Source organism: Papio anubis, chromosome 5 (genome assembly GCF_008728515.1).
Source record: "Papio anubis isolate 15944 chromosome 5, Panubis1.0, whole genome shotgun sequence".
Classification (NCBI taxonomy): domain Eukaryota; kingdom Metazoa; phylum Chordata; class Mammalia; order Primates; family Cercopithecidae; genus Papio; species Papio anubis.
In genome coordinates, this window is record NC_044980.1 from 81,358,662 (window position 1) to 81,381,186 (window position 22,525).

Genomic DNA, 22,525 nt, shown 5'->3' on the forward strand with positions numbered 1-22,525 from the left:
ACTATAGCCTCAAATTCTCCAGGCTCCGGTGATTCTCCCTCCTCATCCTCCCAAGTCACTTGGACTGCAGGCGCACGCTACCTTGTCCAGCACATTTTTTAATTTTAGTAGAGATGCAGTTTTACCATGCTGCCCAGGCTGGTCTTGAATTACTGTAATCAAGAAATCCACCTACCTCGGCCTCCCAAAGTGCTGGGATTACAGGCATAAGCCACTGTGCCCAGCTTGTTATGTTCTTTTTATCACTAATTCACCTGCTTCTCAGTCTCTATATTGTTTACTTGTTTGTTTTGTTACACTCTTTTGTTCTTTCTGTCCTTATTGATTTGTGCTTCTTAAAAATGTGTCTTATTCTTATTCCAAAATTGACCACATAGTTGGAAGTAAAGCACTCCTCAGCAAATGTAAAAGAACAGAAATTATAACAAACTGTCTCTCAGACCACAGTGCCATCAAACTAGAACTCAGGATTAAGAAACTCCCTCAAAACCACTCAACTACATGGAAACTGAACAACCTGCCCCTGAATGACTACTGGATACATAATGAAATGAAGGCAGAAATAAAGATGTTCTTTCAAACCAATGAGAACAAAGATACAACATACCAGAATCTCTGGGACACATTTAAAGCAGTGTTTAGAGGAAAATTTATAGCACTAAATGCCCACAAGAGAAAGCAGGAAAGATCTAAAACTGACACTCTAACATCACAATTACAAGAACCAGACAAGCAAGAGCAAACACATTCAAAAGCTAGCAGAAGGCAAGAAATAACTAAGATCAGAGCAGAACTGAAGGAGATAGAGACACAAAAATCCCTTCAAAAAATCAATGAATCCAGGAGCTGGTTTTTTGAAAAGATCAACAAAACTGATAAACCGCTAGTAAGACTAACAACGAAGAAAAGAGAGAAGAATCAAATAGACACAAATAAAAAATGGTAAAGGGGATATCACCACCGACCCCAGAGAAATACAAACTACCATCAGAGAATACCATAAACACCTCTGCGCAAATAAACTAGAAAACCTAGAAGAAATGGATAAATTCCTGGACACATACACTCTCCCAAGACTAAACCAGGAAGAAGGTGAATCCCTGAATAGACCAATAGCAGGCTCTGAGATTGAGACAATAATTAATAGCCCACCAACCAAAAAAAGTCCAGGGCCAGATGGATTCACAGCCAAATTCTACCAGAGGTACAAAGAGGAACTGGTACCATTGCTTCTGAAATGATTCCAATCAATAGAAAAAGAGGGAATCCTCCCTAACTCATTTTATGATGCCAACATTATACTGATACCAAAGCCCGGCAGAGACACAAGAAAAAAAGAGAATTTTAGACCAATATCCCTGATGAACATCGATGCGAAAATCCTCAATAAAATACTGGCAAACCGAATCCAACAGCACATCAAAAAGCTTATCCACCATGATCAAGTGGGCTTCATCCCTGGGATGCAAGTCTGGTTCAACATATGCAAATCAATAAATGTAATCCAGCATATAAACAAAACCAAAGACAAAAACCACATGATTATCTCAATAGATGCAGAAAAAGCCTTTGACAAAATTCAACAGCGCTTCATGCTAAAAACTCTCAATAAATTCGGTATTGATGGAACTTATCTCAAAATAATAAGAGCTATTTATGACAAACCCACAGCCAACATCATACTGAATGGGCAAAAACTGGAAGCATTCCCTTTGAAAACTGGCACAAGACAGGGATGCCCTCTCTCACCACTCCTATTCAACATAGTGTTGAAAATTCTGGCCAGGGCAATCAGGCAGGAGAAAGAAATAAAAGGTATTTATTCAATTAGGAAAAGAGGAAGTCAAATTGTCCCTGTTTGCAGATGACATGATTGTATATTTAGAAAACACCATTGTCTCAGCCCAAAATCTCCTTAAGCTGATAAGCAACTTCAGCAAAGTCTCAGGATACAAAATCAATGTGCAAATATCACAAGCATTCTTTTGTTTTGTTTTGTTTTGTTTTTTGAGACGGAGTCTTGCTCTGTCGCCCAGGCTTATTGCAGTGGCCAGATCTCAGCTCACTGCAAGCTTCATCTCCCGGGTTTACGCAATTCTCCTGCCTCAGCCTCCTGAGTAGCTGGGACTACAGGCGCCTGCCACCTCGCCCGGTTAGTTTTTTGTATTTTTTAGTAGAGACGGGGTTTCACCGGGTTAGCCAGGATGGTCTCAATCTCCTGACCTCGTGATTCGCCCATCTTGGCCTCCCAAAGTGCTGGGATTACAGGCTTGAGCCACCGCGCCCAGCTGCACAAGCATTCTTATACACCAGTAACAGACAAGCAGAGAGCCAAATCATGAGTTAACTCCCATTCACAATTGCTACAAAGAAAATAAAATACCTAGGAATCCAACTTACAAGGGATGTGAAGGACCTCTTCAAGGAGAACTACAAACCACTGCTCAATGAAATAAAAGAGGGCACAAACAAATTGAAGAACATTCCATGCTCATGGACAGGAAGAATCAATATCGTGAAAATGGCCATACTGCCCAAGGTAATTTATAGATTCAATGCCATCCGCATTAAGCTACCAATTACTTTCCTCACAGAATTGGAAAAAACTACTTTCAAGTTCATATAGAACCAAAAAAGAGCCCGCATTGCCAAGACAATCCTAAACCAAAAGAACAAAGCTAGAGGCATCATGCTACCTGACTTCAAACTCTACTACAGGGCTGCAGTAACCAAAACAGCATGGTACTGGTACCAACACAGAGCAATGGAACAGAACAGAGCCCTCAGAAATAACACCACACATCTACAACCATCTGATCTTTGACAAACCTCACAAAAACAAGAAATGGGGAAAGGATTCCCTACTTAATAAATGGTGCTGGAAAAACTGGCTAGCCATATGTAGAAAGCTGAAACTGGATCCCTTCCTTATATCTTATACAAAAATTAATTCAAGATGGATTAGAGACTTAAATTTTAGACCTAAAACCATAAAACCCTAGAAGAAAACCTAGACAATACCATTCAGGACATAGGCATGGGCGAGGACTTCATGTCTAAATCACCAAAAGCAATGGCAACAAAAGGCAAAAGAGACAAATAGGATCTAATTAAACTAAAGAGCTTCTGCACAGCAAAAGAAACTACCATCAGAGTGAACAGGCAACCTACAGAATGGGAAAACATTTTTGCAATCTACCCAAGTGACAAAGGGCTAATATCCAGAACCTACAAAGAACTCAAATTTACAAGGAAAAAAAAAAACAACCCCATCAAAAAGTGTGCAAAGGATATGAACAGACACTTCTCAAAAGAAGACATTTATGCAGCCAACAGACACATGAAAAAATGCTCATCATCACTCGCCATCAGAGAAATGCAAATCAAAACCACAATGAGATATGATCTCACACCAGTTAGAATGGCAATCATTAAAAAGTCAGGAAACAACAGATGCTGGAGAGAATGTGGAGAAATAAGACCACTTTTACACTGTTGGTGGGACTGTAAACTAGTTCAACCATTGTGGAAGACAGTGTGGCGATTCCTCAAGGATCTAGAACTAGAAATACTATTTGACCCAACCATCCCCACGTATATATTACTGGGGATATACCCAAAGGATTATAAATCTTGCTGCTATAAAGTCACATGCACACGTATGTTTATTGTGGCACTATTCAAGATAGCAAAGACTTGGAACCAACCCACATGTCCATCAATGACAGACTAGATTAAGAAAATGTGGCACATACACACCATGAAATACTATGCAGCCATAAAAAAGGATGTGTTCATGTCCTTTGTAAGGACATGGATGCAGCTGGAAACCGTCATTCTCAGCAAACTATCACAAGAACAGAAAACCAGTGCCACATATTCTTACTCATAGGTGGGAACTGAACAATGAGAAGACTTGGACACAGGAAGGGGAACATCTCTCACACTGGGGCCTGTCATGGGATGGGGGGAGGGGGGAGGAATAGCATTAGGAAATATACCTAATGTAAATTACGAGCTAATGGGTGCAGCACACCAACATGGCACATGTATACATATGTAACAAACCTGCACATTGTGCACATGTACTCTAGAACTTAGAGTATAATAATTTTTTTAAGTGTCTTATTGCCATTTCTGGGGTTTGAAAAGAAGTAAAAGTAGATGTATATGTTCACTTTGCCATATTTACCATAAATCTGTTAATATTTTACTTGAATAATTTTCTGATTTTTCACAGGAAAAGATACTTCAGATAACTGCTTTGAATAAAAACAGGCCAAAAACCCTCTGTTTTCTGGGATTTATATGAGAAAGTACATTCATTCTGTTTTTCACCAAACCTTTGACTCAGGTCAGTAAGTTGATTAATCAATTTTAGAAAATAGTTCTTTTCTCTGGGAAGATTTTTTTTAAAAAGTCAATAAATAGATGGACTTTGAAAGTAGTAAATGCCCTTTCACTGATAATTAATTTTTCATGCTCACAGAAAACCAGCAACTTCCATCTGCAAACAGATTATTTTGGAAGACTCTTGCCTGAAGTTGACGTTTCTTTCTGTTAGCACCGGTGTGTCCGGAATTGGTGGGTTCTTGGTCTCGCTGACTTCAAGAATGAAGCCGTGGACCCTCACTGTGAGTGTTACAGTTCTTAAAGATGGTGTGTCTGGTGTTTGTTCCTTCAGACGTTCAGATGTGTCTGGAACTTCTTCCTTCTGGTGGGTTCGTGATCTTGTTGGCAGGAGCGAAGCTGCAGACCTTCGCAGTGAGTGTTACAGTTCTTAAAGGTGGCACATCTGGAGTTGTTCATTCTTCCCAGTGGGTTCCTGGTCTCACTGGCTTCAGGAGTGAAGCTGTAGACTGTCGCAGCTCTTAAAGGCAGCATGGACCCAAAGAGTGAGCAGCAGCAAGATTTATTGCAAAGAGCAAAAACAACAAAGCTTCCACAGTGTGGAAGGGGACTAGAGCTGGTTGTCACCGGCTGAGCCGGGTTGCCACTGGGTGGCCCGGGCAGCCTGCTTTTACTCCCTTGTCTGGCCCCACCCACATCCTGCAGATTGGTCCATTTTACAGAGAGCTGATTGCTCCGTTTTGACAGAGTGCTGATTGGTGCATTTACAATCCTTGAGCTAGCTAGACACAGTGCTAGGGGGAAAAGTTTTCCAACTCCCCACTAGGTTAGCTAGACACAGAGTTAGCTAGATACAGAGCACCAACTGGTGTATTTATAAACCTTGAGCTAGACACAGAGTACTGATTGGTGTATTTACAAACCCTGAGCTAGACACAGAGTGCTGATTGGTGCATTTATGATCCCTTAGCTAGATATAAAAGTTCCCCAAGTCCCCGCCAGACTCAGGAGCCCAGCTGGCCTCACCCAGTGGATCCCGCACAGGGGCTGCAGGCAGAGCTGCCCGCCAGTCCCGAGCTGTGCCTGCACTCCTCAGCCCTTGGGCGGTCGATAGGACCGGGTGTCACGGAGCAGGGGGCGTTCCCCTTGGGGAGGCTTGGGCTGCACAGGAACCCACAGTGGAGGAGGGGTTTGGGCATGGTGGGTTGCAGGTCCTGAGCCTTACCCCATGGGGAGACAGCTGAGGCCCGGTGAGAACTCGAGCACAGTGCCATCGGACCAGCACTGCTGGGGGACGTGGAGCAACCTTTGCAGCTGCTGGCCTGGGTGCTAAGCCCCTCACTGCCCTGGGCCAGTGATGCCGGCCCGCCGCTCTGTGTGCGGGGCCCCGCCGAGCCGGCGCGTGCGCCCACGGGAATTCACACTGACCTGCGAGCGCCCTCCTCAGCCCACCCGCACTTCTCCCTCCACACCTCCCTGCAAGCAGAGGGAGCCGGCTCCGGCCTCGGCCAGCCCAGAGAGGGGCTCCCACAGTGCAGTGGCAGGCTGAAGGGCCCCTCAAGCACCGCCAGAGTAGATACCGAGGCCAAGGAGGCACCAAGAGTGAGGGCAGCTAGCACATTGTCACCTCTCACTGGCTTCATTCCGTTGTTGACAGCCTAGTCTGTCAAACTAGAAGAGCCGCTGACAGAAGTGATGAAGAACCAACATTGCATCTGCTTTATTTTTTTTTTAGTACTTGTTCACATAGAAAGTATCCAAGACAAAATTCAAGCTAATTTGTAGATGTGAACAAATGTTCATAATGTAAGGCGTTATCTCCCTAAAAATGTTATCATTTGTATTTGACAAGTTCAAGGTTGAGAACATCATCAAAAAGATGATCATAACTGCTATTGAAAAATTTATGTCTCTAGGAGCATTTTAAACGTGTGTTGAATTTCCCCAATATTCCTAACCTTGGTAGAGATGACTTTCCAATATTTGTTTATGTTTTTGCTTGAAGAACTCTTAGGAAATTCACCTCCCTGAGCAGAGTCCCAATATTGTATTTGAGGGACACTCTCTAAGTCATAAATCTCCTATGTCTCTGTGTAATGTCACTTCCTTCTGAGAGGACTTTCCTGCCCATCCTATCCAAAATAGCTCCTGGCCTGAAGCCTGTAATTCTCTCTTTTGCTTCCTTTATAACACGTATCTGAAATTATGTTGCCTATCATTTGCCTCCCTTTAACTATCTAGATACCCCCTACCAGAGGTAAACTCCACAAAGGCAAGGGCGTTGTTTGTCCTGCTTTTTCTGTACCCCAGCTCCAGCACCGTAGTCTTCACATTTCTTCAGTCTGACTGCTTCCTTGGCCGTTACTTGCTCCTTCACATTCTTCCTGCCCCAGTTCACCTTCTCAGAGAGACCTCTTTAACCACAGTCCAAAGTCTAATGACTATCTATTTCCTTCAGGGCCTTCAGTTGCAAGAAATCAAAAGTGACTTCAGTTGGTTAAGCAGAAAAAGAGTAATACAAAGATGTTTTGTGGTTTACAGAATTGTTGAGAGGGCTGGAGAGCTGGGCTTGGGCTCAGCTTCCAGAACAGCATCTAAAGCTATATTGCAGAAGCAGAACTTATCTGATGAAGGAGTAATTCTAGCTACCAAAGGCAAGTTGGCTGTTTTGTGCTGTATATTACCTTGTAGCCCCAGCTACTATTACAGGAGGGAGGGAGATAGAGAGTGAGAAAGAGATAGTGGAAAAGAGGGCTGGAGGGACGGAAAGAAGGAGGAAGGGAGGGAGGGAGAGAGAGAAATTACCTGAACTCTCCTTCCCTTTTGCATCAGTAGCCTCTAATTTAAATTCTAGCATGGCTGTATTATTAGTGGAGCCCAAGTCAAATGCCTGTCTCTAGCTGGAAAAGAGATACATAAATAACTCCTATAGGGGGAGCTAATCTTTGCCTAATGCCAAAATTCATGCATTAGAGCATTCTTAAAGCATTAAAAAGTTGACAGATGAGTCCATTATAGTCCCATTCACATCACTTCATTCATTTCCTTCCCACCTCTTATTAGCATATTTAGATGCCCTGTTATTTATATTTATTTTTATTGTCACTAGAATACAAGCACAAGGAGGATGGGAATTTTATTAGTTTCCTATTGGCTGCTGTGATTAGTTACCACAAATTGAGTACCTTAAAATAACACAGAACCTATCATCTTACAGTTCTGGAAATCAGAAATTTGACACAGGTCTCACTGGGAGAAAAGCAAGATATTGTCAAGGCTGTGTTCCTTGTCTTATTGCCTCTCTTTCCACTTCAAAGCCAGCAACAGTGGGTTGAGTCCCTCACATTTTTTTTTTCTTTTTTCTTTTTTTTTTTTTAAATGTAGACAGAGTCTCACTCTGTCCTCCAGGCTGGAATGCAGTGGCATGATCTTGGCTCACTGCAACCCCCGCCTCCTGGGTTCAAGCAATCTTCTAGCCTCAGCCTCCCAAGTAGCTGGGATTACAGGCGTGTGCCACCACACCCAGCTAATTTTTGTATTTTTAATAGAGATGGGGTTTCACCATGTTGGCCAGGCTGGTCATGAGCTCCTGAGCTCAGGTGATCCACGTGCCTCGCCCTCCCAAAATGCTGGAATTACAGGCATGAGCCACCATGCCTGGCCTCACATTTTTAATCTATCCTTCTCTTATCTCCTCTTTCTCCCAGCATGAAAAAGGTTCAGATTTTAATGACCGATCTGATTAGATTAGGCCCACCTAATCCATGATAATATTCCCATCTCAAAGTCCATACCCTCACATCTGCAAAGCCTTTTTTGAAATTTAATTTAATTTATTTTATTTTTTGACACAGTCTCTCTCTTTTGCTCAGGCTGGAGTGCAGTGGCGTGATCTAGGCTCACTGCAAGCTCCCCATCCTGGGTTCAAGCAGTTCTTGTGACTGAGCCTCGCGAGTAGCTAGAATTACAGGCATGCGCCACCACGCCCTGCTAATTTTTGTGTTTTTAGTAGAGATGGGGTTTTGCCATATTGGTCATGCTGGTCTCAAACTTCTGGCCTCAAGTGATCTGCCAACCTTGACCTCCGAAAATGCTGTGATCACAGGCTTGAGCCACCGCGCCCAGCCCTCAATAAATATTGATGAGATGAAGAAACCTAGATAATGGCAGAGTTGGATCAGCTTCTCTGTGCTCTCTGTGCCTTACACTCAGTCAGACTTCTCTGGGGCCAAGTCTGGTAGTAGAGGGGGATGTTTAAAAGGCAAAATTCTATCAACAGCCTATTGGGAGAAAAGATGAGTGTTTGGAGAGAAGCTGAGGCAGGGCTTCCATGTCTGCTAGACTTGCTGGCTTCTTGCTTCTAGCACTCCTGTTATCTCAAGCAGCCATGTATTTCTCATTCACTTGATACACTGTTTCCTTTCAACCCCCACATCCTCACCACCTGTTTATTTGTTTGAGCACCAATAAATAGCGTGGGCTCCCAGAGCTTGGTACCTTCGCAGCCTCCACACTTGCTATGGCCCCCTGGTCCCACTTTCTCTCTCAAATTGTCTTTTTCTCAATCCTTTGACTCTGCTTGACTTCTTCTCCCCCATGACCTGCTGTTGGGTCTGATCACTCCAACAACAGCCCATATGGGAATGGCTGGCAGGGATGCTTCACCTAGAATCATTTTGACCTGGAATGCTGGGTCCCATATTTTCTACTTGTCCTGGCCATACAAGCCCTTGTCACTGGCAGTCAGATGTAGATCATAGAAAAATCCTTGGAAACTTGGGGGTCCCAGTAATGAATGGGAATACTGAGACCAATCACACTCTTACAAACCAATTCAAGGTACTCTCAATTCAACTAAACCATGGCACTGTGACTGCTCAGAAAACTGAACATGTGTATTTAGTATTTTCCCCAACAAAACCCTGTAAAACATCCTCGTGCATGTGCCGAAGTGTGTGGGTGGACTGAGACCACACAGTTATCATGGCATCTCTTCCCATAGAGTCAATTTTAATACTAGCAGGTATTTTAAAGCATTGCTTAGATGTAAAACAAACATGAGGTCAGGTGCAGTGGCTCATGCCTGTAATCCTGGCACCTGGGGAGGCCGAGGTGGGTGGACCATTTGAGTCCAGGAGTTCAAGGCCAGCTTGGGCAACATGGCGAAACCTTGTCTATACAATTAAAAAAAAAAAAAATTAACCAGGCATGGTGGTGAGTGCCTGTAGTCCCAGCTACTTGGGAGGCAGAGGTCAGAGGACGCTTAAGCATTGAGGTTGAGGCTGCAATGATTCATAATGGCTCCACTGTACTCCAGCCTGGGTGACAGAGCGAGACTGTCTGAAAACAAAAACAGAAACAATAAAAAACATGAACCTGTTATGGGGTGGTATATAATAATTGCTTAAATTTTTAAGGAAAACAACCACAAGATTTTAAAGGCATTTCAGACTCCTGCCTTGACTTACCCTCTACAGTTCTCTTTTTACCCTACCATCACTGGTGTAATTCTGTTGATGGAGTTTTGCCTCTCAAAACTTTCTCCTCTACTACCAGTTAGGGGTACTTTGGTAGAAAATGTTTTTTAAAAAAACTGTTCCAAACCTACCTAAAATATCAGCTATCTGGCTCATGATATGGTCTGACATAGAACAGACAGAAAGAGTGTCCTGTCAGATCGTATCATGAGCCAGAACATATAAGAACATATAACAGTCTTTCTGTCTTTCTGGGGCTAGAACGATCACTCATGAAAGATTACTAAGAGGTGATATTTTGTAGACATTATTCAAGGTTGACAAAATCCAAATTCTTGCTTTTTGGGTCTCTGAACAGCACCACGGTGGTTGGCAAGAATAAATGTCTTATGAAAGGCAGCAAAAAAGAAGCCAAGAAGAAAGGGGTTGATCCATTTTCTAAGAAAGATTGTTATTATGTGGAAGCACTTACTATGTTCAACATAAGGAATATTGGAAAGACACTAGTTACCAGGATTCAAGAAACAAGAATTACACCTGATGACCTTAAGGGTCATGTGTTTGAAGTGGGACTTGCTGATCTGCAGAATAATGAAGTTGCATTTAGAATAAACAAGCTGATTACTGAAGATGTTCAGGGCAAAAACTGCCTGACTGACTTCCATGGCATGGATCTTACCCATGACAAAATATGTTCCATGGTCAAAAAACGGTAGACCATGACTGAAGCTCATGTCAGTGTCAAGACTACCAATGGTCATTTGCTTGGTTAGTTCTGTATTGATTTTATAGAAAATGCAACAGTTAGATACAGAAGACCTCTTATGCTCAGCACCACCAGGTCTGTCAAATTCAGAAGGAGACAACGGAAATCATAAACAAAGAAGTATAGACAAATGACTTCAAAGAAGTGGTCAATAAATTGATTCCAGACAACGTTGGAAAAGACATAGAAAATGCTTGCCAATCTATTTATCCTCTTCATGATGTATTCATTAGAAAAGTAAAAAGCGGAAGAAACCCAAGTTTGAATTGGGAAAACTAATAGAGTTTCATGGTGAATTTAGTTGTTCTGGAAAAGCTACCGGGGACAAGACAGGTGCTAACGTTGAATGAGCTGATGGATATGAGCCACAAGTCCAAGAATCTGTCTAAAGTTTGATTTTAATAGTGGCAAATAAAAAAGCCTATTTGTCTGCAGCCAGTTAAGTTGATTGAGCTCTTTTCCTCATGGAGGCTTGGTGTGCAATGACTGCAAACAGCAGGTTCCTTGGTAGTGTACGCAGCCTGTTTCTTGTATGGGTTGCCTCTAAGGGTCCTTGGAGATAGCCCTTTCCAAGGTATGCTTATGTCTCTGACCTTATGCTGTCCCTGTGTAGGCTGTAGACAGGTATGCAAGGTGCCATTGGAAAGCTTCAGAACATCATAGCCTGGGTTCATATTGGCCAAGTCATCAGGTCCATCTGCACCAAGCGGAACAAGGAGCATGTGATTGAGGCCCTACATAGTGCCAAGTTCAAGTTCCTGGCTGCCAGAAGATCCACATTTCAAAGAAGTGGTACTTTATCAAGTTCAATTTGAATGAAGTTGGAGACATGGTGGCTGAGAAGTAGTTCATTCCAGATGATTATGGAGTCAAATACATGCCCAATTATGGCCCTCTGGACAAATGACAAGCTCTCTACTCATGAAGGTTTCCACTGTGTGGCCATCTCCTAATGCCAAACAATAAATCCTACTTCCTATTTAAAAAAAAAAAAAAAAGTGTTCTGTTTGTGGGGGAAAAAAAATCCAAATTCTTTAATAAGGTTTCTAAGTTCACAGATTCCTGGATCAATGAATTTGACACCAAGATCCTTAGGCAATAAGAACGCAATGTTTTCCTTGGTCACTCCTCTCCTACTTTTCTCTAGACACCCAAACCCCTAAGGTAACCATGAGCTTTTCATGGTGGCTTCATTCCTTGGAATTCTCAGTTCTCTAATCTAGTGCCTGACAGGAAATGAGTACTCGATATTTGTTGGCATTGCATTCTGGGACACACTCCCCAGATTCTCCATGTTCTAAAATGACCTCTCACTTTTTTATTGTTATTTCTCTGTTTTCTGCCCTGCAACCTCACCATGAACAATAAAACTGAGCTCTCGCTAACTCCCCTAACAGAGAACCAAGAAAATTGATTATTCATCTAAAGTAATTCTTACTAAAATATGGATGGCTGGAAAGTATATTAGCTTATATTTTGAAAGTAGAAAAGATATTCAAATTATTTCATTCAATATGGTAGGAATTACATCTGTTTTGTTCATTCTCAGATCTCTAATCCAGTGCCTGACAGGAAATGAGTACTTGATACTTGTCGGTTGACTCGGAGAATATTTGGAGATGGTAGCTTTGAGTAAGGAAGGTACCTTAGTAGTCAAGTTTTTCTTTCACTGCCTGTGTTCTTACTTATTTTGGCAGACATACAAATAAGGCCAATAGTTTTGTAGTATTGATTGTTTTTCACTACTTGTAGCTAAAGATTTCCCTCATCTATGTTGTTGCATAATTATATGTTGGGGTTTTGTGTTGGGGGGGAAATGAATGTTTTGACTTAGAAATTTCTCTTCCTGCGAAAGATGTTTTAAAATTGTTCTTCTAGACCTGTTTGGACATACCCTAATAAAAGAATAAGCTCATGGCTGGGGAATTCTAATGCAATTATCTATAGCATTTAACACATGGCAAGTGATCAATAAACACTGACTGAAATGAATTTATTTATTTATTTATTTTTGACAGAGTCTCACTCTTTTGCCCAGGCTGGAGTGCAGTGGTGTGATCTTGGCTCACTGCAACCACCGTCTCCCCGGTTCAAGTGATTCTCCTGCCTCAGTCTCCTGAGTAGCTGGGATACAGGCACCTGCCACCATGCTCAGCTAATTTTTGTATTGGTAATAGAGATGGGGTTTCACCATGTTGGCCAGGCTGGTCTAGAACTCCTGACCTTAAGTAATCCACCCGCCTTGGCCTCCCAAATTGCTGAGATTACAGGCATGAGCCACCGTGTCCTGCTGAAATGAATATGAAAGGCAATGTGGTAAAATCCAGAGCCTAAAATAAAACTCGAGGTTCTCAATCCATACTCAGCCAATTGTGTGATCGAGTTCAAGTCATTTAACTACTTTGATGAGTGGTTTTCTCCCATTATTTCCACATCCTGCTCCAAGCCCACTAACCTGTGAGGCTTAAGATCTTCAATTAAAGTTGTACTAAATTGTTTTCGAAGAAGATAAAAATGTCAACAATGGTACAAATTATACAGGTTATAACTCTGTTACACTTCCAGAAGGAGATTTAAGATGCAATACATAAAATATCAGCTACGTGGTTGCAATGAGCAATGATAGAATTTAATTTTGTTATATTTTCAGATGAGCTCATCCATGTTCTAGGTAAAAGCTAAACACAGAAAATAACATGGCCTCATGCTTAAGGGGAAATGTGTAATAGTGCCCACTGGGAAAATGGAACAATCGAGATGTGGCTCTAACAGTGACCTTGCTTGCCAGGCCTTTCCTGCCCACGTTTTCCTTCCTTTGGTCGTCCTCTTCTTCTGGGGGTACACTTTCACTGGCAAGGAGTATAAAAAAGCTATTACAAAAAGAAACCAGTAAAGTAATAAAATGCTGACCCAGTGGGCAAGGGAATTAATTCTCTAACTACGGAATGGTGTGTGGGAAAATATGTACAGACAGGAGATGAATTAAAAGAAGCACTGTGCATGTTACGAACTTGAACAGGAATTTTTCAAAACCCTATAATCTCACTTTTTCCCTGCCTTATTTTTCTGGATATATTTGACAGCTCAGAATTCCTCAGTGACTCTTTTTAAAAAATTTCACATATTTTTGGTTCATCTTTTTTCCCTCCCTTTTGCAGTCTTTAAGCTCTCATCCTAACCTTACAAAAAAGAAAGAAAGGAAAAAAAAAGAAGAATCACAGGGCTGAGCTGGGGCTGACATGTAACTCTTTATTTCAGAGGAACCTCAACTTCTCTGCATTTGTGTCTCTTTATCTGTATAGTGGGCATAATAATACATGTCTCAACTATGAAACAAGAACATGTGACTAGCAAGTGGGAGGACATGTGCAAAAATTAACCTCTTCAGTGGCATCATCACTATCTCTCCTCTCAAATCTCTCCTCAACTAGGTACAAGACTAGTTGCATGCCTCCAGGGCCCAGGTCCTTTCATGCTTTTCTATGGCCACATCCTCTTACTTGCCCACCCTGTAAATATTATTTTATTTGTCTGTGCTGCCATCCCATTTTATTTTTTCTGTTTCTCTCCTGTTTTTAGCTCAAATGAACAAATAGCTTATCAGTATTTACAATCTATTTAGGAATAATTTTTTAAAGCCACATATAATTCCATTCCTGTGTGAAATTAAAATGCCTATTCTAATTCTTTCTTAAATTGGAACCATGTGAAATTTTCTTTAAAACCTATTAATCATATTTACATCGTATTTTTAAAAATTAAGCTTTGTTATTAATCATATTTACAAATAGAAAGCTTAATTTTAATATTTTTATATATTCACTATAGTTACTGATTTCCTCTTTGCTCTAACTGCCCTCTTTTGAAATTGCCCCTACAAAAACACCTTTAGTGTTTATAGAAATAGAGTAGGATAAGTAGAACCAATTCCCCAAACTCCTAAAAATTTTTGTAGGAAAAATATCTCCTTCACACTGTCCACACCAACTCAGTACTATGAAAACATTTTTTTCCTTTCATCTCTACAATGTGAAGAAAAAATAAAAATTGAAAGTTTGGTTCCCACATTACTTCAAGAATATAATTTTTTTTGTTAGATAAGGATCCCAAAATACTTCCTACAACATAGCCCCTACTGTTCCTTGTTTAGTCCAGATTATTGTTTTAAAGAAAGCAAATTAAACAAAGGTATTGGTGACACTGGACTGGAGTTCTCTGATGCAAAATTATAGATCTCTGGGGATCTTTCAAATATGTCTTACCTAGTTGCTATTTATCATCAAACATACCCAAATGTTTGTAGTGTGTGAATATTTTAAAACAAACCTAGCATAGTGTCTGAGTACAGAGTTAAGTCAATAGTTTGCAAACATCCCTTTGTTTCTTTATATGCATTTAGCTACTGCTATACCTTTTTCAATGAATGAAGCAGATCTGAGCACAAACAATAAAAGAAAGCAAAAATTACCAGGTTTGGACTTCACTTCACAGCTGGAAAGATTCTGTTGAGGCTGCCAGCAGGGGATCTTGCGTATTAATACCCTACCTGGAAGAGCTGACATGTTGAAAATGAGATTAACACCTTCCTGTTTTACATTAACTAAGGCTAAAGTGTCATTTGCCTTATCAGGAGAAAAAATTTAATACTGAAATGATGGGGTTGCAAACAAGGTATGGTTCTAAGAAAATGTTAAAATATGAGGTAGGGGTTTTGTGGTGGTGGTAGTGATTCTTTCAAGATAAATACCTGTACAAATAAAAGCCAGAATTATCAGGACAACTCAAAAGCTGAACATAAACACATGTAGCACAACAACTCCTTTTCAGGCCAATGCTAATTGACACAGTAAATAACTTGTCAGACTGCTTAAAAAATAAAAATAAATGAATACACTATGTCAAAGAGTACTGATGCTTAGGTATTTGTTGCCAATTCCAGACTAGCCTAGAAAGAGAAGAGCTAATATAAATGATTTATTCATTCAGATATAAGATAGCACTTTTTAATTCTCTCACTTCACAATTCATCTAGTTACATATTTACTAAAGATGAGCATTTAGATGAAAAAAATATTAAAAATTCTAATGTGAGGAAGCCTCAAAATCATTGTCATGTATAAGTGGGAATGAGGTGGGAGAAGAGGGCCAGGAGTGGCTTGACATCTCCCTCATCCAGACATGCTCAAAACAGGTACTAGTGGCCTTTTCTCAGGCTCAGAAAGCTGAGATACCATCCATACGTACATCATCTTCAGTTGATAGAGTCACTCTGCTGTGCCAGGCCCTCTTTTAGGAGTGACAGAGAAACCAGAAGGACAGATAAGTTCTTTGTGCTCCAGGCCTCCTGGCCTGGGTGCAGACAGACATCAACAGTGGCCAGAATACAAAACCAACTCCAGTGGGTGAGACAGGAAAGACATAAACGTCCTCACTAGGAGCCCTGGGGGAGGGAGAATAACTCTTCTGGGAGGATCTGGGAAAATTTCCTAGAGGAGATGTGGTGTAAGTTGGATCCCACAGAATGGGTAGGGTTTTAACAGGTGGGAAGGAAAAATGGTGGAGAGGACTCTCTAGGGAGAATGGACCAATTCATCATATTTTGACACCACGATCACATGGAGAATTATGGTGTAATAGACACCCAAAATATATCAGTGAAAAATATGTTGTTATGGAGATTATAGTCAGTAATCCACTTTTTTTGGGGGGGGGGGATGGAATGTCGCTCTGTCACCCAGGCTGGAGAGCAGTGGCGTGATCTCCACTCACTGCAACCTCCGCCTCCTGGGTTCAAGCGATTCTCCTGCCTCAGCCTCCCTAGTAGCTGGGACTACAGGCATGCACCACCATGCCCTGCTAATTTTTGTAGTTTTAGTAGAGACGGGGCTTCATCCTGTTGGCCAGCATGGTCTTGATCTCTTGACCTCATGATCCGCCCACCTCAATCTCCCAAAGTGCTGGAATTATAGGTGTGAGCCACCGCGCCCAGCCAGTAATCTACTTTTAAAAAAACTATATATGTATACTGAATATACAAGTGATAAGAAAGAGGAATAAAATCGGCCTTTATTCTGCTTGCTAAATGTCTACTATTCAAGTTTTAAGAATAACACACACTGGTAGCTATTGTTTCTATTCATTTCAGAGCTTCTAATTGCTGCTATGGGGTCTCAATGAGAAAGAAGGGAAGTGGGGAGGGGGCAATGAAAATGCATGAGATTTTCAGGAATGCCAACAATGTGAAGTTGGAATCCTACTCTAACTACTTTCATTCATTCTTCCAAAGGTGACAGTGGTCTGTTGTGTTCAAAATTAGCTGGAAGAGGACAAGCAGTTTTAAGGTAGCAAAAGGGAAGGCAACTTAATACCTCCCTAAGGAGAAACCACATGGACTGTGCTGGTGGAGAGGATAATAATAGCAATAATAATAATTTAAAAAAAAGAGTGTAGAGGTGGGGTGGCAAGGGTGGGGAAGGAGTTCTGATAACTTGGAATGAGGTGGGAGGAAGAGGTGGAGGTAACCTTTGCAGGTGTTCAAGGAGGATTTGTAAGGGATGCAAAAATAAGGACAACTGAAGCTGTGAGGCGGGATACAGGAACATATCCAGTGAGCTTCTAGGAATAATGGAGAGCACACATTGCATCATCAGGATCACTGAGACCCGAATCCTCTGGGGAAGTCATGTCTTTTTTGTACTAGATGTTTTGAAGCTTGAGCTGGGGCGGGGGGTGAGGCGGGGAGAGTGAAAGAGGAGGGGAAAATCACTGGGAAAAATTAAGCAGTCTGAAAGGAGGGTAAGATTATGAAGATAAATGTTTACATCTCTGCTGCTTTGTATCTCTTGAAATGAAACTGTTTTTGAATAGTGCAGCATCTGTACTGTAAGAACGTGGGCATTGTGAACAAATTGACTGCCTCAGATGATTTGACACATTTTGATTTCTGCTTAGGAAAATATCTGTTAATCCTATTAGATTGAGAAGGAGAGGGTCCTGAGCAGGAATGCAAAAGATCAAATCCTTCCCCATCTTGTGCACATTCTCCCAATGCCAAGGTATTAAAGTCTCAGCTATTTCCAAAGACCCGGTGCCTCATCCCTGACCTGCTTGGCATTATATCAAAATCCCTTCTTCTCCACCTTTCCATCCTTGCCTGGCACTAGCTAAAATCATGACAAAACTGGATGGCTGCCCTCTTTCTCTGGCAAGCTAAAGCAAAAAAGTGATCTTATTTTATGCTTTCCTCTTTATGTAGTTTTGCTTCCTTTCTTCCATCCTTCTTCCTATTCTTTTCTTCCTTCTCCCTCTCCCTTTTTTTGTCTTCTTTATGTGGTTTGCTGTTTGCTAATATCCAACTCCAGACCATTCTTTGTGTTTGGCAAAGGAAGCAGTTTTATTGTTTGGTAACTCCAGGGGGGATATAGTGTCTATGATGTTGTCTAGGCCAAACCTCCCCCAGGAAGGTTAACTACCTCTACCCTACTCTCAAAAGGGAAAGGATGGCAACCACACACTTGAGCACCAGCCATTCTCTTTCGTGAGAAAGTGGATCTGTTCCTGCCCAGGAGTACTTTTTCTTTCCACAATGGTGTAACTCAATATTGCAATGCAATTAATTTACTGAGATCAGGACCAGTTATCTGGAATCTGAATCTATAGAGTGCACATTAGGAATAAGGGCAACAGAAGACAATTTTTTTTTTTTTCCCTAACGACTTTCTGAGAAAAGGTTCTTCTTGGAGCGACACCCAAGTCTGATCAAAGGGTCTGTTCATCTGTCTCAAGAACCAACGCTGAAGCCCAGCATGGAGCTAAAAATATGCACTCACAGTCCTAGAAAATTGTATTCATTAAACTCTACCTACAGGTCCTCACCCAGAATCTGCTCTATGCCAAAGCAGCGTGCTGCTGTTAATCCTCCTTTATAGATTAGGCAGTAAAATAAAGAGGGTGGGGCTGAAATGCAGGGGAAGTCTGCACACGTGTTTAGAAAAGAAGAAAAGGAAAAGCACAGGGAATTCTTGTTCTCTCCTTCATGTTCCGAGTTGCCAGGGTTGTCCAGACACCACCGAGAGACACAGGGCTTTTTAGCGTTCACTGTATTTTCACTTCCACCGGGTAAGTGCTACATGTAAAATGGGAATTTAGAGACAAGATCAAATAAATGCCTTTCAAACTGTGGCACACTGTTATTTTTGGATCCCATCCTTCTTTGTGTGTTAAGAAGGAAATAATAATAATCATAGCTGACATTATTGAGCACTTACTATGTGCCAAGCACTGTGGTAAGTTGTTATTTACATAATCTCATTTCATTCTTCACGATCTCTGAGCTAGGTGCTTGTGTTGCCACCATTTTGCAGATGATGACATTACAGTTTAGAAAGGCAAAGTAACTTGAGCAAGTAAGTGGCAAAGCTGGGATTGGAACCCTAAGCTTCCAAAGTCTTGCTCATAACGTCTATGCCACAAATATGCCATCTCTAAATACTTCCCTTAAAAGTATGTTTTCTGGTTTTTATTTATGATTTTGGTGACTGCTCCTTAATAATAGTTCTACTATTATCTTAATCTTTACCATTTTCTGCAATCAAGTGATAGGATTCCTTGGAAGCTGGAAGTGTGTTCTTCCTCACCTTTGTATCCCCTGCAGCTCTTAAAGCAAAGTATCTTGCACAGAATAGGAGCTAAATAATTATGTGTTGAAATGCACTTTACATTATCTCTGTATCTAAATAAAACCCATCTAAACGAGTCCACTTCCCAAACATTGGGATTTTCCTCCTCTTTGTAGCCATCCCTTTCTTCTTGTTTTGCTTTCGAAAGGTTGATTTTGAACTGGAGGGACATTGCAGTTGTCTTGTCACTTAGCGGGATTTGAAAGTGAGAGTCTGTGTAGTGTTTTAGCCTGCCCTCAGCAATCAGGCCTCACACTCGCGAGGCTCTGATTGTAGGAGTTGCCTTATTTGCATTGATGAGGATGAGCCAGCTGCTAGAGCATACAGAACTGCACCTGACACAATCACGGAGTTCAGGATTAGCACGGGGAATCAGGAATCCACTGGGCTGGCTGCGTGGCAATCTCAGCCCTACGTTAGAGTCACTCATGCAAAATGACCCAAATTTGCAATGAGCACAATTAGCAATCCAAAGATGCATGTTAATTTGGGGGCCTGATATTTTCTTACATTTCCCTAAATTAAAAATAATAAATACATTCTTTCCTAGACAAGTCTGGACATGAAAACAATTCAGGGGATTATGAGTTTGTAAAAAATGTGCAAACCCCAGAAAATGTGGTTTCTTTGGGTAACCAGCCACTGCCCACCGCCCCCCCCCAAAAGTATTAAGTGTGGCATCAAATAGGGTAAGAGCTTTGTGGTATCATGCCCCTTTTTCAATCAGTGGAAAACAACTATTTACAAGGATAAAAATAATTATAGCTATAACAGGCAGAAAAGAAAAATTTAAGCATAAAAAAGGTTTTGATATTTTATATTATGTATTCATATTTCTGAGACTATGTTTGGATCACATATAACCACAGATATACTCAACTATTTCTGAATTTACTAAAAGTACAAGAGATTGTGTTGAATTTTTATTAAACAGAGTTTATAAATCAAATTGAACATTCTCCAACTCTGGGCTGTGTTTCCATATGTTTGCAATCTATAGGTATTGAAATGCTCACCTATACTTTAGGAAAAAAAAAAACCCACAACATTTTGCAAAGATTGAATAAATGATCATTCGAAGCAAAAGCATGCAGTTCAAAAGCTAAACCTCCCATTGGAGAACAGAAAATTTAATGAGCTTTTAATGGAATGCAATGCTCAGAGTAGTAAATTATTTGTTAGTTGACGATGCAATCAGCATGCTGATTAAGGTTGCTTGGTTTTTTACTAAACATTAACTGAATGAAAACGGGTAGTCCTTGTTCTGCTTGGGGGGCTTTAAGGAAGCAAATGGACTTTCAGAACAGAGATTGTCAATAAAGGTGAGTGCACTCCAGGTGTCATTTGAATATGATGATAAAATACTAGTGATAAATATTTAAAAGCATTTTAAATCCACAATGTTCGCCTAGGGTATTATGGACTCTGTTTAAAGAAACAGTGGGCCTTAGCAGGCCTAACAACAATCCCTCTATCTCTCTCTAGAAAGAAATATCTAGATCTGCTTTCTTTTATTGCAAAAGAAAAAAGAGGGGTGGGTATGCTTTGAAAATATGAACCAGCATGGATGCAGAGACCAGGAACGATTGGGAGTTTGGAATGTAAACCTAAAAAGAGACAAAAAGGACAAAAATCAAAACAAAGAAAAAATATTCTGACAGCAAATAAAAGAGACATCTGTTTCTCTGGATAGATTAAGATAAAAATTTAATTAAGCAGTTTCAATATTCCAATGTTTAAAAATAATTGCTATTAGAATATATATATTGAAATTTATAAATGATGGCATTCTGAGGGCAAGAAATATTGTGATATTGGAGTTATATTCTGTCTAATTTAGAGGGTCTGAAAAGGAACAAAGAAAAAGAACAAAACTTGGAAATACCTTATGTAATGCTTATTTTTGTTGTTAGATTGTTAATACAGAATTTATTTTAAAAATTATTTACTATATATTAATCGATATGTACATTAGTCATAAATTATTGATTTTGAGAGAGATTTTGTTACTATTTATACTGCCAGATTTATTTCTCTCCCAAAAGAGGGATTTTTTGTTTGTTTTTCTCCCTACCAATTGAAGAATTGTGGGTTTGTAGGTTAATTTTCTTTGAACAGCTACAAAGTTCTTTTTCTATAAATCCCAATTAGTTTCATTATCGGTGATTCTCTGGCAATGATCAGGTACCCTTAAAATCCGATAAATAACTACCTCTCACTTTTAACTATTCCTGTTTATGACCCAAGAGGTTAAAAGCCTTTGACTGGCATTTGACTTCTGACCTCATATAAATGTTATCTTATCAGTTCCTGCTTGTTAACTTGTATTGAGTGCTTGTCCCTGATGGCTTTTAGATAAAGGGTTGTGGGGGTTTTTCCTTTTTTTTCTTTTTAATATATTTCCTGTAGGAACTAAACCATTTGCTTTGTTCTTTGCCTAGTGCAGTCAAGTCTGCTCAGTAACCTGCTATAAATCTATGAGAAAGAGCCAAATATGCTTTTATTTATTTCCTACATTATTTTTAGTTTAGCTTTATGGGTGGAATTTTATGATAAAAATATATTTATTATAATTAATAGTAATAATTACTAGTGATCTTAATCTTTTAACCTGTTTGTCAGGAAACTGGTTAGCTTAGTATTTTCTCTTTTTAAAAAAATATTAACAATTTAAAAAATTTAGCTTTGCATTTTGCACCAGCATGAGATGAATTAGAGAGATAATTTATGGAAATCTTGTCTCCCCAGACTTCAGAAGTCTGGCTAATGAGAGAGTCATCAGTAAGATATATCTTTTTTAAAACATCGAATCCAGACCATGAACTGTGCATTTTCTAACCTTTGGGGAGAAAGGTGGTGGCCTGGCGCCTTCCTTTGCCCTTCTGTCCTAAGAATTAAGAAGGATTTTGGCCTTTTATTCCATTTGCAGCTGTGTGTGTTGTTCACACATTCAAGTGTGTATGTGTGTGAGTCTAGTCACTATGTACAAACCTAAATACATTTGAATGTTTGCATTTTAATCCCTTTCCATACCTCGATGGCATCATGAGGGTATTCTAGGCAGATGTTGGTGCCTCAGAGGCTGCCTCATTTGCAAATGACCTACAATGTGATTTCTAAACAAAATATTACATTAATTTTCATGTGGAAAACAGGCAGTAAGGAGGGGGAAGAAGGAAGAGGCAGCCATCTTGGAGTCGTTTTGCCTTTTAGCCTCATTCTTTCGCCTCCTAAGGCTCGACAGTTAGAATATT

The 22,525-nt window shown here is 40.4% G+C and overlaps 2 long non-coding RNA genes, 1 other non-coding gene and 1 pseudogene across 4 annotated transcripts in view; all 4 read left to right on the forward strand.

The window, feature by feature from the left end:
• LOC116274926 overlaps positions 1–6,998 on the forward strand; it is a 60,494-nt gene extending 53,496 nt beyond the window's left edge. The window contains exons 2-4 of one of the 2 annotated variants that reach the window (XR_004183764.1): positions 4,241–4,354; positions 4,490–4,634; positions 6,892–6,998. This is a non-coding gene — a long non-coding RNA (uncharacterized LOC116274926). Of the gene's footprint in view, positions 1–4,240; positions 4,355–4,489; positions 4,635–4,684; positions 4,725–6,891 lie in introns of those variants that run through there. The other variant, XR_004183765.1, reaches the window with a different exon arrangement.
• A 2,630-nt stretch (positions 6,999–9,628) lies between these two features.
• LOC108586203 lies at positions 9,629–12,585 on the forward strand (annotated as a pseudogene).
• LOC116275134 lies at positions 11,023–11,158 on the forward strand. The gene has a single exon (XR_004184093.1). It is a non-coding gene; the product is annotated as a small nucleolar RNA SNORA70 (small nucleolar RNA).
• Positions 12,586–17,083: 4,498 nt separating the features above from the next.
• The window catches only part of LOC103885237, a 48,376-nt gene continuing 42,934 nt past the window's right edge, over positions 17,084–22,525 (forward strand). The window contains exon 1 of the long non-coding RNA XR_001903548.3: positions 17,084–20,593. This is a non-coding gene — a long non-coding RNA (uncharacterized LOC103885237). The remainder of the gene's footprint in view (positions 20,594–22,525) is intronic.